The sequence below is a fragment of the Entelurus aequoreus genome, linkage group LG04 (assembly GCF_033978785.1).
Source record: "Entelurus aequoreus isolate RoL-2023_Sb linkage group LG04, RoL_Eaeq_v1.1, whole genome shotgun sequence".
Lineage (NCBI taxonomy): Eukaryota > Metazoa > Chordata > Actinopteri > Syngnathiformes > Syngnathidae > Entelurus > Entelurus aequoreus.
In genome coordinates this window covers 72,758,056-72,771,823 of record NC_084734.1, presented here as the reverse complement: position 1 = coordinate 72,771,823, position 13,768 = coordinate 72,758,056, and the positions used below count along the sequence as shown (strand labels likewise).

Here is a 13,768-nt window from a genome sequence, read left to right as displayed (position 1 = left end):
AACCAACATCTTAAGCCCTCAATTCAAATGTATTGGCCTCCGATCCGATACTCTCTCAAAAGTTTATAAAGTGAAAATGTTACTAAGCAAGTTACTAAAGTAAACATAACACATTTTGATAAAGCTTTTCTTAATATCTTTAGTATGTGCTAGTATTGACATGAGGGCTGGGTGATAGGGATGATGTTTGATAAGGAATTATCGAGTTCGAGCCTATTATCGAATCCTCTTATCAAACCGATTCCTTATCGATTCTCTTATCGAGTCCAGATAGGTTGTTGTATATGGAAAAAAAAACACAATATTTGGTTTAACAAAAGCTCACTTTTATTATATAATAAAATAATAAAATCTAATAAATAAATAAATATTGACTGTTACCCACCTAAAAAAATAAAATAAAATAAATACATATTGACTGTTGTTACCCAAAGTATATTAAGTGGGATTTTTCAGAGAAACAAATATATACAGTAACACAAAAACAACCTGTCTCTGTGATCACTATAGGTGTATAAATAATAATATAGTGTTAAATAAAATCAGTCCCTTGGGCACAAAACTGAAAATAATACAGCTCTCCAAAAAGTGCACTTCTGCTGCTATTTGACATAACTGTTTGTTATGATGCTTTGACATTTTTGCACTTTATTTCTTTATTGAAAGAACATTCTATGAAGAGAAAAGTTCTTTGCAAATGTGGTTACAATGCTAATATATGAAAAGTTAAAGCTAAAAAAAGAAATACACTTTATTGAGTTAACATTATTTCTTTATGGGGAAAAATGTTATGAGCTAGAGCACATATGTCAGAGTCAAGGCCCGCGGGCCATATCCGGCCCGCGAGAAGGTTTTTTACGGCCCTTGGGATGATCTTGATTTATTATTAGAACCGGCCCGCAGACCGCAGATCTTTTACACGCACCAAGCGGATGCCGGTCCAAGGTTCCGAAAGGGGGCGAGCGGCCCGCCGGGACGCGCCTGCCGGCCGAAGGGCTGCAGCCCGGCCGTCAGTCGCGGAGCCCGCCGTGCCACGCGCGCCAAGGGGGCGGGCCGAAACCCGGCCCCGAGGCCCTGAGACTTCTGCTTTGTTTCCCCAAACCGCGCGTCACCGCCGGGCCCGCACCACCGTCGGGCTGCAGCCCGAGCGTCGGTGGCGGAACCCGTCATGTGCCGCGCGCGCCAAGCGGAGCGGGGGGGTCAAGCGGGCCGAAACCCGCAGGCCACCCCCTCACCACGAGGCCCTGAGACTTCTGCGTTTGACCCCTACGCGCGGCCCGTCGGGACGCGCCCGCCGTCAAGCCACGAGGGCCAGCCGTCGGGTCGCGGAGCCCGCCGTGCCACGCGCGCCAAGGGGCGGGCCGAAACCAGCGGGGGGTTTCGGGCACCCAACTCGCCTCCCTCCCACGGAGGGAGGAGGGGGGTTTAATGTGAACATTACTGTGCAATCACATATTTAGAGTTTTTACTCAATTCAAGTTTAAAAGTTAAAGTTTAATATTTGTTTTCACTGCATGTTACTTCTCCTTAAGCAAAGTGTTGTTTTTGATTTATAGATTTTTGCACTTTATTTTATTGTATTTCAATTTAATTATATTTTAAAAATATTTCAGTTGAGTGGATGATAGAAAATTGCTATTATTGTTTTTTTCTTTGAAGTAAATTTAGCCCACTTTTGCTAAAATAGAAAATATAGGCTACTGATGGTGCCTTGAATACCGGTTTCTTTCATTTAATGTTCATGTTATGGGGATTTTTATATAAAGGAAATTTGTCTTTTGTGTCTGTTGAAAATTAAAGATTACTGACAGAGCCATAAGAAAATATTGCTTTATTTATCTGATCATATTGGAATATATTTGTTAGGTTTTCAGTAGGTTCAATTAGGTTCACTAGACTATATGCGTCATTTAAAAATTTTTCAATGAACATTCGAACAGTCCGGCCCTCGGCTTGTAGCTAAATTTTTTATTTGGCCCTCCGTCCATTTGACTTTGACACCCCTGAGCTAGAGAATATAACAACTACACTACCCAGCATGCAACGGGAGTGTTGCATGTTGCCACGCTGTGAAAGTAAACGTCAAGAACTCAGCCAACACGCCTCGTCTGCATTATTTATAATTAGACCGACAACACATCTACAGTGTGATTTTGTTTTGTTTACAAGGAAATAAAAACAAAAGTTAAAAAAGGGAGATATGTTGTATATATATGTATGTGCTGCGGTTGTTTTAAGAACGTTGCGACAGCTGCCGTAAAGGAGGTGCGTTGCTATGTTTCCGGTTGGTCGTAAAAGTGTTCGTCATGTGTTTTACCCTGCTAAAATCTCTCAGTAAAGTTATTCGATGGATTATACCTTTTGTTTTGAACTTTATTACACCTTGGAGCGCTTTTTCCCGTCCATTGTTTTCCTGCTTTCGCTATCTGCGCCTAATGACTAAGCTACGTGACGTCATTTATTGTGATGTCCCACAGAGCATTTCTGGTCGGGACGGGATTCGAATAAAGAATCAACTCTTTTCCTTTACTATAGTGGTCTCGATAACGGGTACCGGTTCTCAAAAAGGGATTCGAGTCCGAGGACTCGGTTCTTTTCTTATCAAACAACTGGGAAAACCGGTTTCGAGTATCATCCCTACTGGGTGATATGGACGAAAAAGTATATCTCGATTTATTTTTACTTAAACTCGATATTTGATATATATCTTGATATATTTTCCGGTGAAAGTATACATATAAAGATATTCATTTTTGAGCGAAATTCAGTGAAATTGAAGTGAATGACAACTGTACTGTAAACACTTTTATTAACCCAGTTAGTCAAGATGGGTATTAACAGCACAGAAAATAAACTGTTTAAGTAGCACAGAATTACACAACATAAATAAAATAGAAAAATATTCTTTCTACGTAAAATAAATAACAAATAATTCATTTTTGGCAGCATTTCTCGTGCCAAATATGCCCGGCTTGGCAACTTGAGATCAGTTTGGATTTGAGCTTACATGGTAAACAACTCAAATAAATAAATAAATGATATATGGGTTATACTTGTATAGCGCTTTTCTACCTTCAAGGTACTCAAAGCGCTTTGACACTATTTCCACATTCACCCATTCACACACATTCACACACTGATGGCGGGAGCTGCCATGCAAGGCGCTAACCAGCAGCAGCAAGGGTGAAGTGTCTTGCCCAAGGACACAACTGACGTGACTAGGATGGTAGAAGGTGGGGATTGAACCCCAGTAACCAGCAACCTTCCGATTGCTGGCACAGCCACTCTACCAACTTCGCCACGCCGTCCCCTGGATAAAATGAATGTTTTATCCAGACGCATACTTTTGTCCAAATGTGGCCAAGTAGACGCATTGTGGGTTTCCTGGATGTCGTCTACATCGCTAAAAGAATAATATAAAGAAGAGAATCCCTCTGCAATCTTCCACTAGTTTTTTAATATATAAATCGCCCGCTTCTACGACTCTCTCGTCGTCATTTGGGATGTCTGTTGTGATTTCCCTTCCTGGTTCGATGACCCGTCCTATCTTGCCTCTGATTGGCCTAATCTCAACCAATCATGGATGTTCTTGTACGTGCAAGCACGTCTTGGAAGGAGAAAGGGTGAGGGCTTTAGTAGCCCATGAGAGGGAGTGAGGAGCGGGGGGAGAACAAGGAAAAGAACAAACAAGCGGCGTTTGGTCATTTTAACTTGAAATAAATTATATCGATATTACGATATTTTCTTAATTCATATCTTGTTTGAAAATATATCGATATATCTTACAAACTCGATATATTGCCCAGCCCTAATAGATATAAATTAGATATTGAATGCTACATACAATTTTATAACAAAATAAAGTTGCTGATGCACAATAACTAAACAAAAGCAAAAACTAGAGTCTGCTGCAGCTTATCCTTGTTAACTTTAGGTAAGAGGCGGAATACAGTTCTTCAAAGTTTGTGTTTATGAAAGATCAAAGATCACATCGCAGTAAATGAATCTGCTGAAACAACAATGATTGAGAAACAAGGTTCAGTGCACAGCTTGGCGGTTAATCTAAAAATATTACAAACCGACATTGAGACCTTTTAACAGATAGAAAACTGCCATGTCGATTATTGTAAATTTCTCACTGCTATTACATGTAATCCCCTTAAATTACAGGACTGATTGTGTAGTTACCCGACAGGAAGCCAGGTGTTGCAACGCATGAAGGCTACTAGAAACCCAGCAGAAGAAGAAGAAGTAACAGCAAAGTGACACTGTCCAATCCAGTTGGCTACATGGCCTCATGGAGAAAAACTGAAACACTGAGCCAACACTACAATGTGAGCAGCTGGTACCCAAAGGTTAGTTGTTTCGACACAATAAGTGGAATAATCGTGCATTAAGAAAAATCAAGGTAAAAAGGTTCACATTAATTGTGATTTAGATTTTTGTCATAAACTCCAAGCTCTCGTGCAGTGGTACCTTGTCTTACAAAAGCACCATCTTACAAGGCTCTACACCTCTAGCTGACTTAACAATTGTCAGAAGGAACCCTTTAAGATCAGCCCTAAACATCTGGTCTTACTCGCTAGCATTAGCTTATGGCTAGACATTTACATAACTTTGTTTTCCAACAATAGGAAGAAAGTAAGTGTGAAGGACAGAGCTGAGAAAAGGATAGCTCGCAGAGTCTGGACATTTATATTTTTTTATCACTTAGCAGACTACTACAGTTCTTACGTATATTGTTTTCTATATACATACACTTACATACAGGTGCGTCACTTCCTGTCAATGAGAAAGGACGCAAAGAAAAAGGCTCCGCTTCTGCTACCGGAGTTTTCGTTAAGTCTGAAGATTTTGACCACTGATTTGCGATCACAGCCACAGGAGTCACCTGGCATCTTCGATCTGATTTTGGTCAGTTGAGAGGCACTGATACGCTGAAATAAGGCCAGTTGGAAGAGCCGTTAGCCTCAAGCCAACGGCGCCTAGCCGCAATTAAAAGCGGTTGCCTAGCAACCAAAAGCTACAGCAAGTTTACAGCTGTTTTAAAGTGCTTCCGGCGTCGCAGAGTGATATAAGTTGACAGGATGACACCTCAAATTGATCTCTGAACGGCGCAAGGTACGACATTGTTGAAAAAACAAGTTAAAAGTGCCGCAAGTCGCTAAAGAAGCAACTGCCGTTTAAGACACAAGAGGCACTGATGTCAGAGACTGCCGCGATGCCAAAAGCTAAAGGAAAGATTAAAATCCCGAAACGTTCGGTGTCAGCTGACACAGAACACAAATGGGAACAAGATTTGAGGCTGGACACAGGACATGATGGGAATCAAGAAGGGATACAACAAAACCTACTCCATGAATTTAACGAAATGAAAGAAGAAATGAAAGAATGGAGAGAAGAAATTAAAGAAGAAATGAAAGAAATTAAAAAAATCTGAGAAAAGCAACAACAGAACACAAGCAAGATGTGAAAAGTCTGCAGCAAAATATAGAAAGTCTGCAAACTCAGAACACCTCCAGAAAAAAATGAAGCCTCTGAAATGTGCCAACAAATGAAGACCCTTCAAGAAGATATGCGCCAACAAATGAAGACCCTTCAAGAAGATATGCGCCAACAAATGAAGACCCTTCAAGAAGATATGCGCCAACAAATGAAGACCCTTCAAGAAGACAACTACACGCTGTGGAATACCATAGATGAAATAGATCAGGATTAACGAATGAATGATATCATCGTGACAGGGCCATACTTGCCAACCTTGAGACCTCCGATACCGGGAGGTGGGGGGGGGCGTGGTTAAGAGGGGAATATATTTAAGCTAGAATTCACCAACTCAAGTATTTCATATATATATATATATATATATATATATATATATATATATATATATATATGAAATACTTGACTTTCAGTGAATTCTAGCTATATATATATATATATATATATATATATATATATATATATATATATATATATATATATATATGAAATACTTGACTTTCAGTGAATTCTAGCTATATATATATATATATATATATATATATATATATATATATATATATATATATATATATATATATATATGAAATACTTGACTTTCAGTGAATTCTAGCTATATATATATATATATATATATATATATATATATATATATATATATGAAATACTTGACTTTCAGTGAATTCTAGCTATATATATATATATATATATATATATATATATATATATATATATATATATATATATATATATATATATATATATATATATATATATATTTTTTATTATACATATAAATAAAAGAAATACTTGAATTTCAGTGTTCTGGATGCTATCCAGTAGATGGCAGTATTGTCCTGTTTAAGAGTGTCACAACATTGCTGTTTACGGCAGACGAACTGCTTTACGGTAGACTAAACGTGACTGCTGTTGTTGTGTGTTGTTACCGCGCTGGGAGGACGTTAATGAAACTGCCTAACAATAAACCCACATAAGAAACCAAGAACTCGCCCTCGATCATTCTACACTTATGACGTCATTGGGCAGGCAAGCTGTTTATATTGTGGGAAAGCGGACGTGAGAACAGGCTGTCCCCACTCAGGTCCGCATTGAGCTGGAGGGGGCGTGGCCTCCAGCTCCGGCTGAATACCAGGAGTTTGTCGGGAGAAAATTTCTGCCGGGAGGTTATCGGGAGAGGCGCTGAATACCGGGAGTCTCCCGGTAAAAACGGGAGGGTTGGCAAGTATGGACAGGGCACCGAATTAAACCAAGATCCTATGCGAAAGCTGTGAATAATGAAGGTGAACCACATGAAATGGATATTGTCTCAGCAGAACAGCAAGTGGTCAACTTTCTGCAATAAAAGGAAATTGAAATTGACATTAATACCATCGAAACATGCATCCCACTGAATGGAAGAAACAACAATGCCACTCCAGTCGTGCTCGTGAAACTCGTAAACAGAAAATCTAAAATGGAATTGCTGAGACAAGGAAAGAAGCTGAAGGGAACAAATGTGTACATTAATGAGCATCTCACAAAACGTAATGCTGGAATCGCCAAGAAAGCACGCGACTTGAGAAAGCAGGGAAAAATTCAGGGAACTTGGAGCGCCAACTGCAAAATCTACATCAAGCTGAATGGAGGTCCAGAAGCAAGAGTATACTTGTTATCCATGACATCAGGGACCTGGACAATTTTTAAAGTTTACACAGCTTTCACAACAACGATGATAATGGACTCTGACAGAAAACAAGCACCTAAATTCAGCATCAACACTACTATGTTTCAAGGGACGACTAAACAAGAAGACCTAGGTTCAGGATTGCATCCACCTACACTTATACAGATTATTGAAACATCATCAAAGATTGATGAACAAGAAAATATGAAACTAAAAAACTTCTGCAACAAAGATCACAAAAACCAGGATTTGGAAAATGATATAGATCCAGATACACATTTTTTCTCCCACATCAGTAATAATTGTTTATATTATACAGATGAGCAATATAATAGCAACATTAAATGTGATAACAAATTGTTAATTATTCATTTTAATAGCAGAAGCTTGTATGCAAACTACAACAACATTAAGAACTTTTTGGAACACAACAACGAACCCTTCAAAGTGATCGCTGTCACAGAAACATGGATTGATGATAAAAAAGGAATATATTTTGATCTGGAAGGATATGAACTTAACTACATCAACAGAACCAACAAAATTGGAGGATGAGTATGAGCTGTGTACGTGATGAAGAACCTGAACTACAAAGTGGTAAAAAACATGTCATTTGCTATAGATAATATCTTAGAATGTATAACCATTGAAATATGTCAGGAAAAAAGCAAAAACATTTTCATCAGTTGTATATATAGAACACATTAGTCAAGTATAGAAACATTTGAAGAATGGATCAAGGCAACTTATATGGACAATGGTCAAAAAATTATTTTCTTATGCGGTGACTTTAATATTGACTTATTGAACCCTAACAAGCAAAAGTCTATCATTGATACAATGTACAGCATCAGTTTATATCCTAAAATCACAAAGCCAAGCAGAATCACAGGACACTGTGCCACGCTTATTGATAATATTTTTACCAATGATTTTGATAATAACACTACAAGTGGTCTACTTATAACCGACGTCAGTGATCATCTGCCAGTTTTTACAATATATGATGGAAACTACAAGAAGAACATGGAAGACTAAAGGACATTTCGAAGACTGTGCACAGAGAAAAGGATGATTGCTTTCAAAATTGAGCTACAAAAGCAAGATTGGGACAATGTGCACAATGAAAAAGAGGTTGATGAAGCATTTGAACATTTCTTAAACAAGTTTATAATACTTTATGACAAACATTGTCCATGGAAACAACTCAGTAGTAAGCAGAGAAAGAATAATCAACCATGGATGACAAAAGGATTAAACAATGCTTGTAAAAAGAAGAATACACTATATAGAAAATGTATAGCACAAAACTACAGAGGCAGAAATTAAGTACAAAAAGTAAAAAAACAAGTTAACAAGCATACTACGATCATGTAGATGGGGAGGACTGTCATGAAACAACTCACGGACGGCCTGGCAAGGATCGACCAGAGCCAACTCCCTGGAAAGTACAAGGTCTGGTGCTACCAGTTCATACTCTACAGGAGGGTGATGTGGCCTCTGAAAATGAGCGAGATCCCCTCATCTGCCGTGAGTAAGATGGATGGAAAAGCCAACTCATTCATCAGAAAGTGGCTGGGACTACCACGGTGCCTTTCAGAAACGGGCCTCTTTGGGAAGAACGCACTGCAGCTGCCACTGCAGTCTATCAGTCTGGGCTATATGCAGGAGAAGTCCAGGCTGGTCCTCGAACTAAGAGAGTCCACTGACCAGTCAGTAAGGAATGCCAATGCCAAGGTTCCCACTGGCCGAAAGTGGAAAGCCCAAACTGAGGTTGACCGAGCTGTCAGTAGGCTGCATCACCAAGAGCTCATGGGCAGAGTCCAGGCAGGAAGAGCAGGGCTAGGATGGGGAGAAGCGCCTCGGTTCTGGTCTAAGGCCAACCGCAAGGAGAGGAAGGAGATGGTGGTGGCGGAGGTGACGAGGATGGAGGAAGAGCGCTATAAGATCAAGGCCGTGTCGCAGGGCCGACAAGGAAGGTGGACAACCTGGGAGGGAGTGGTCAACCGGAACATCAGCTGGTCCGACCTGTGGAAGATTCCACAGGCAAGGATCAGCTTCCTTATTCGTTCAACCTACGACACGCTTCCCTGTCCTCGTAACCTTCACCAATGGTTCGGGAACGAGGAATGCTGCTCACTCTGCAATGCTCCCAACGCAAGCCTCCAGCACATCTTGTCGGGCTGCAAGACCGCACTCTCTCAGGGGCGCTATAGATGGCGCCACGACCAGGTCCTGAGGAAACTAGCGGAGGTGCTGGAGGGGTGTCGACAGGGCAGCAAAGAATCACCACCAGCAGAGAACCATACCAGCTTTGTCACGGAAGGGGGGGGTCAAAGATACATCAGGCCAAGAGAGACAGCAGCAAGGCCCTTTTCCCCAGACCAGGAGTGGGACATGAGGGTTGACCTCAATAGGCAGCTCCGGTTCCCCACGGAGATCACCACTACATCTCTCCGCCCGGATATTGTAGTGTGGTCCAGCAAGGCAAGAGTGGTGCACCTTATTGAGCTGACCGTACCATCGGAGGAGGGGATCGAGGCCGCCTTTGAGCGCAAGAAGGCCAAGTACTCGGAGCTGGCTGCTGAGTGCCGGGAGGCTGGCTGGAAGACAACCATCTACCCAGTAGAAGTTGGCTGCCGAGGCTACGTGGGGCTGTCAACCACACGCCTTTTGAGGGACGTAGGAGTGACTGGAAGAAAGCTGAGAAAGGCCATAAAAGATCTGGCAGAGGAGGCCGAGAAAGGCAGCTTTTGGCTCTGGCTGAGGAGGAAGGACAGGAGCTGGGGAAAGAACAACTAACCCCGATAACAGCCGCAGGGGGTAACAGCTATCAGCTGCAGGGGGTGACAGGGAGACGTCCCTGTCACTGCTCCGCCACCAGGAGACGTTCCAGGATTAAAGGAGTGAAACGTTGGTGAATGGTGGTTCCTGGCTGATGACCCTGCAGCTGACCCGTGGGCACTGGAGGAGGTGCGACAGGCAGCAATGCCAAGCAGGAAATACTACCTACCTGTTCATTAACTGAAGTTCTGGAAACCCCAGTGACTACTGTGAACAGGGCAGTTGGAGTCCAGGGAAGACTGGAGGACAGCCAGGAAAGACTGGATGGCAGCAGGGAAAGACCGCACCGGGAGTGGACGGCTAGTTACCCAACCCACTGGTCTCTCGCAAGAGGGACACCCACCTTAACTACGAAGAAATCAAGGAAAAAACAACCCGCAGGCCCTCCGAGAGGCGGGATGAAAGATGGGCCTAACATGACGGACCACACGGTAACGACGATGGCAACGGAAACGGATAACGAGAACATCAGAACTCCAGTTAATGAGGAGAAGATCCTCCGAAAGTGTGCTTGCGGATGGGAAAAGGTGACCACGTACAGGGGACTGCGAATCCACCAGGGGAAAGCAAAGTGTGGTCAGAGAGGCCAACAGCAACCTTGCACCGCGGCAGCGGGTGAGACAAGAGGGACCAGAAGCCAGGTAGAAAACCACAGTGCTAACGGACCCAATGTTGCTGAAAGCACAGATGGCACAGAGGAAGAGAGCCCCTCGGTGGAGGCTGAGCCCCCACGTGAGCACCAAGACCCAATCTCTACCATCTCACACAGAACAGAGCCACAAGCAGAGACCAAGAAACCAGCAAGAAGGAACAAGCTCAAATGGCCAAAGGCAAATGAAGCAGAGGCATGGCGTACTTTGGATACAGACCTGACCAAGATCCTGGAGGAAAGGTTGCATGGAGGTGCCGAAGCTAAGCTTAACCTGTTTGGGGACATCATATACCAGACCTGCAAAGACAGGTTTGGTGAAATTATCTCCAAGCAGAGGACTGCCCCAAGGGAAATGGGGAGGAGGGAAAAGGAGATCGCCGAGCTTGTGCGAAGACGCCGACAACTCCGCAAGAACTGGAGGAAGGCAACCCAGCCAGAGAGAGAAGGTCTGAAAGTCCTGTGGGAGGAGGTCAGGCAAAGGCTATCCAGGCTCCGCAGAGCTGAACGCATCCGCAAGCGTAGCAAACGGAAGCAGAAAGAGCGAGCCAGCTTCTTCAAGGATCCCTTCAAGCACGCCAGACAACTGCTGGAGGAGAAAAAGTCCGGGAAGCTCAAAACCACCAGGGAGCAAATGGAACAGCACGTCAAAAGGCAGTACAGTGATCCGCTAAGAAACGTCCCATTAGGAACACCAGGGTACGTGCCCCGGCCTGCGCCACCGACAGCTGAATTTAACATCATGCCCCCCAAGCTCAGCGAAGTTAGGCAAACCGTGAAGAAGGCAAGGTCCTCATCAGCACCAGGCCCCAATGGAGTTCCCTACAAGCTCTATAAGAACTGCCCCAAGGTACTTTAACTGCTCTGGTATCTAATGAGAACTGCCTGGAAAAAGAAACTCATTCCAGCGGAGTGGCAAAGGGCTGTAGCGGTATTCATCCCGAAGGAAGAAAACTCCAAAAATATCGGCCAATTCAGAAACATCGCCCTGCTGAACGTAGAAGGAAAAATCTTCTTCTCAGTGCTGGCCAGAAGGATGACCACCTACCTGCTAGAGAATTGCTACATCGACACCAACTGCCAGAAAGCAGGAGTTCCAGGTTTCCCAGGATGCGTAGAGCACTCTACGATGATCTGGGACCAGATCCAGAAGGCCAAGCGGGAGAAGACCGACCTGCATGTCATCTGGCTCGATCTCGCCAACGCGTACGGATCGGACCCACACCAGCTGATCAACTACGCCTTGGAGTTCTTCCACATGCCACCCTGCATCAAGAACCTGGTAGCGCTTTACTTCAGCGATCTGCAGATGTGCTTTGCCCTCCAGGACTTCACCACCGGGTGGCAGCATCTAGAAGTGGGAATTGCAATGGGGTGTGCCATTTCTCCAATCTTGTTCGTGGCAGCCTTTGAGATAATCCTCATCGGAGCAAGGCAAATGGTTGGAGGAATCAAAACACCATCTGGTCAGAGGTTACCCCCATTGAGGAGCTATATGGACGATGTCACCAGCCTCCTTCAGACAGCAGCATGTACATCTCGACTGCTGAAAAGGGTGGATGAGTTGACATCATGGGCCAGAATGAAGATCAAACCCTCCAAATCCCGTAGCCTGTCACTCAGAAGGGGAGTCAGAAACGACAACACCATCTTTGTCGTCGGGGGAGAGAAAATCCCCCTCCTGTCTGAGCAACCCATCAAAAGCCTGGGGAGGCAGTACACTGCAGAGCTGTCCGATAAACAGATGGGGAGGACTGTCATGAAACAACTCACGGACGGCCTGGCAAGGATCGACCAGAGCCAACTCCCTGGAAAGTACAAGGTCTGGTGCTACCAGTTCATACTCTACAGGAGGGTGATGTGGCCTCTGAAAATGAGCGAGATCCCCTCATCTGCCGTGAGTAAGATGGATGGAAAAGCCAACTCATTCATCAGAAAGTGGCTGGGACTACCACGGTGCCTTTCAGAAACGGGCCTCTTTGGGAAGAACGCACTGCAGCTGCCACTGCAGTCTATCAGTCTGGGCTATATGCAGGAGAAGTCCAGGCTGGTCCTCGAACTAAGAGAGTCCACTGACCAGTCAGTAAGGAATGCCAATGCCAAGGTTCCCACTGGCCGAAAGTGGAAAGCCCAAACTGAGGTTGACCGAGCTGTCAGTAGGCTGCATCACCAAGAGCTCATGGGCAGAGTCCAGGCAGGAAGAGCAGGGCTAGGATGGGGAGAAGCGCCTCGGTTCTGGTCTAAGGCCAACCGCAAGGAGAGGAAGGAGATGGTGGTGGCGGAGGTGACGAGGATGGAGGAAGAGCGCTATAAGATCAAGGCCGTGTCGCAGGGCCGACAAGGAAGGTGGACAACCTGGGAGGGAGTGGTCAACCGGAACATCAGCTGGTCCGACCTGTGGAAGATTCCACAGGCAAGGATCAGCTTCCTTATTCGTTCAACCTACGACACGCTTCCCTGTCCTCGTAACCTTCACCAATGGTTCGGGAACGAGGAATGCTGCTCACTCTGCAATGCTCCCAACGCAAGCCTCCAGCACATCTTGTCGGGCTGCAAGACCGCACTCTCTCAGGGGCGCTATAGATGGCGCCACGACCAGGTCCTGAGGAAACTAGCGGAGGTGCTGGAGGGGTGTCGACAGGGCAGCAAAGAATCACCACCAGCAGAGAACCATACCAGCTTTGTCACGGAAGGGGGGGGTCAAAGATACATCAGGCCAAGAGAGACAGCAGCAAGGCCCTTTTCCCCAGACCAGGAGTGGGACATGAGGGTTGACCTCAATAGGCAGCTCCGGTTCCCCACGGAGATCACCACTACATCTCTCCGCCCGGATATTGTAGTGTGGTCCAGCAAGGCAAGAGTGGTGCACCTTATTGAGCTGACCGTACCATCGGAGGAGGGGATCGAGGCCGCCTTTGAGCGCAAGAAGGCCAAGTACTCGGAGCTGGCTGCTGAGTGCCGGGAGGCTGGCTGGAAGACAACCATCTACCCAGTAGAAGTTGGCTGCCGAGGCTACGTGGGGCTGTCAACCACACGCCTTTTGAGGGACGTAGGAGTGACTGGAAGAAAGCTGAGAAAGGCCATAAAAG

General features: G+C 44.6%; 2 protein-coding genes across 5 annotated transcripts in view; one reads left to right on the top strand and one right to left on the bottom strand.

Moving 5' to 3' along the window:
* LOC133649000 (uncharacterized) overlaps nucleotides 1-13,768 on the top strand; it is a 1,204,785-nt gene that overhangs the window by 295,191 nt on the left and 895,826 nt on the right. The gene's annotated exons all lie outside the window — the stretch shown is intronic.
* LOC133648993 (cytoplasmic polyadenylation element-binding protein 4-like) overlaps nucleotides 1-13,768 on the bottom strand; it is a 37,928-nt gene that overhangs the window by 5,073 nt on the left and 19,087 nt on the right. The window lies entirely within an intron of this gene.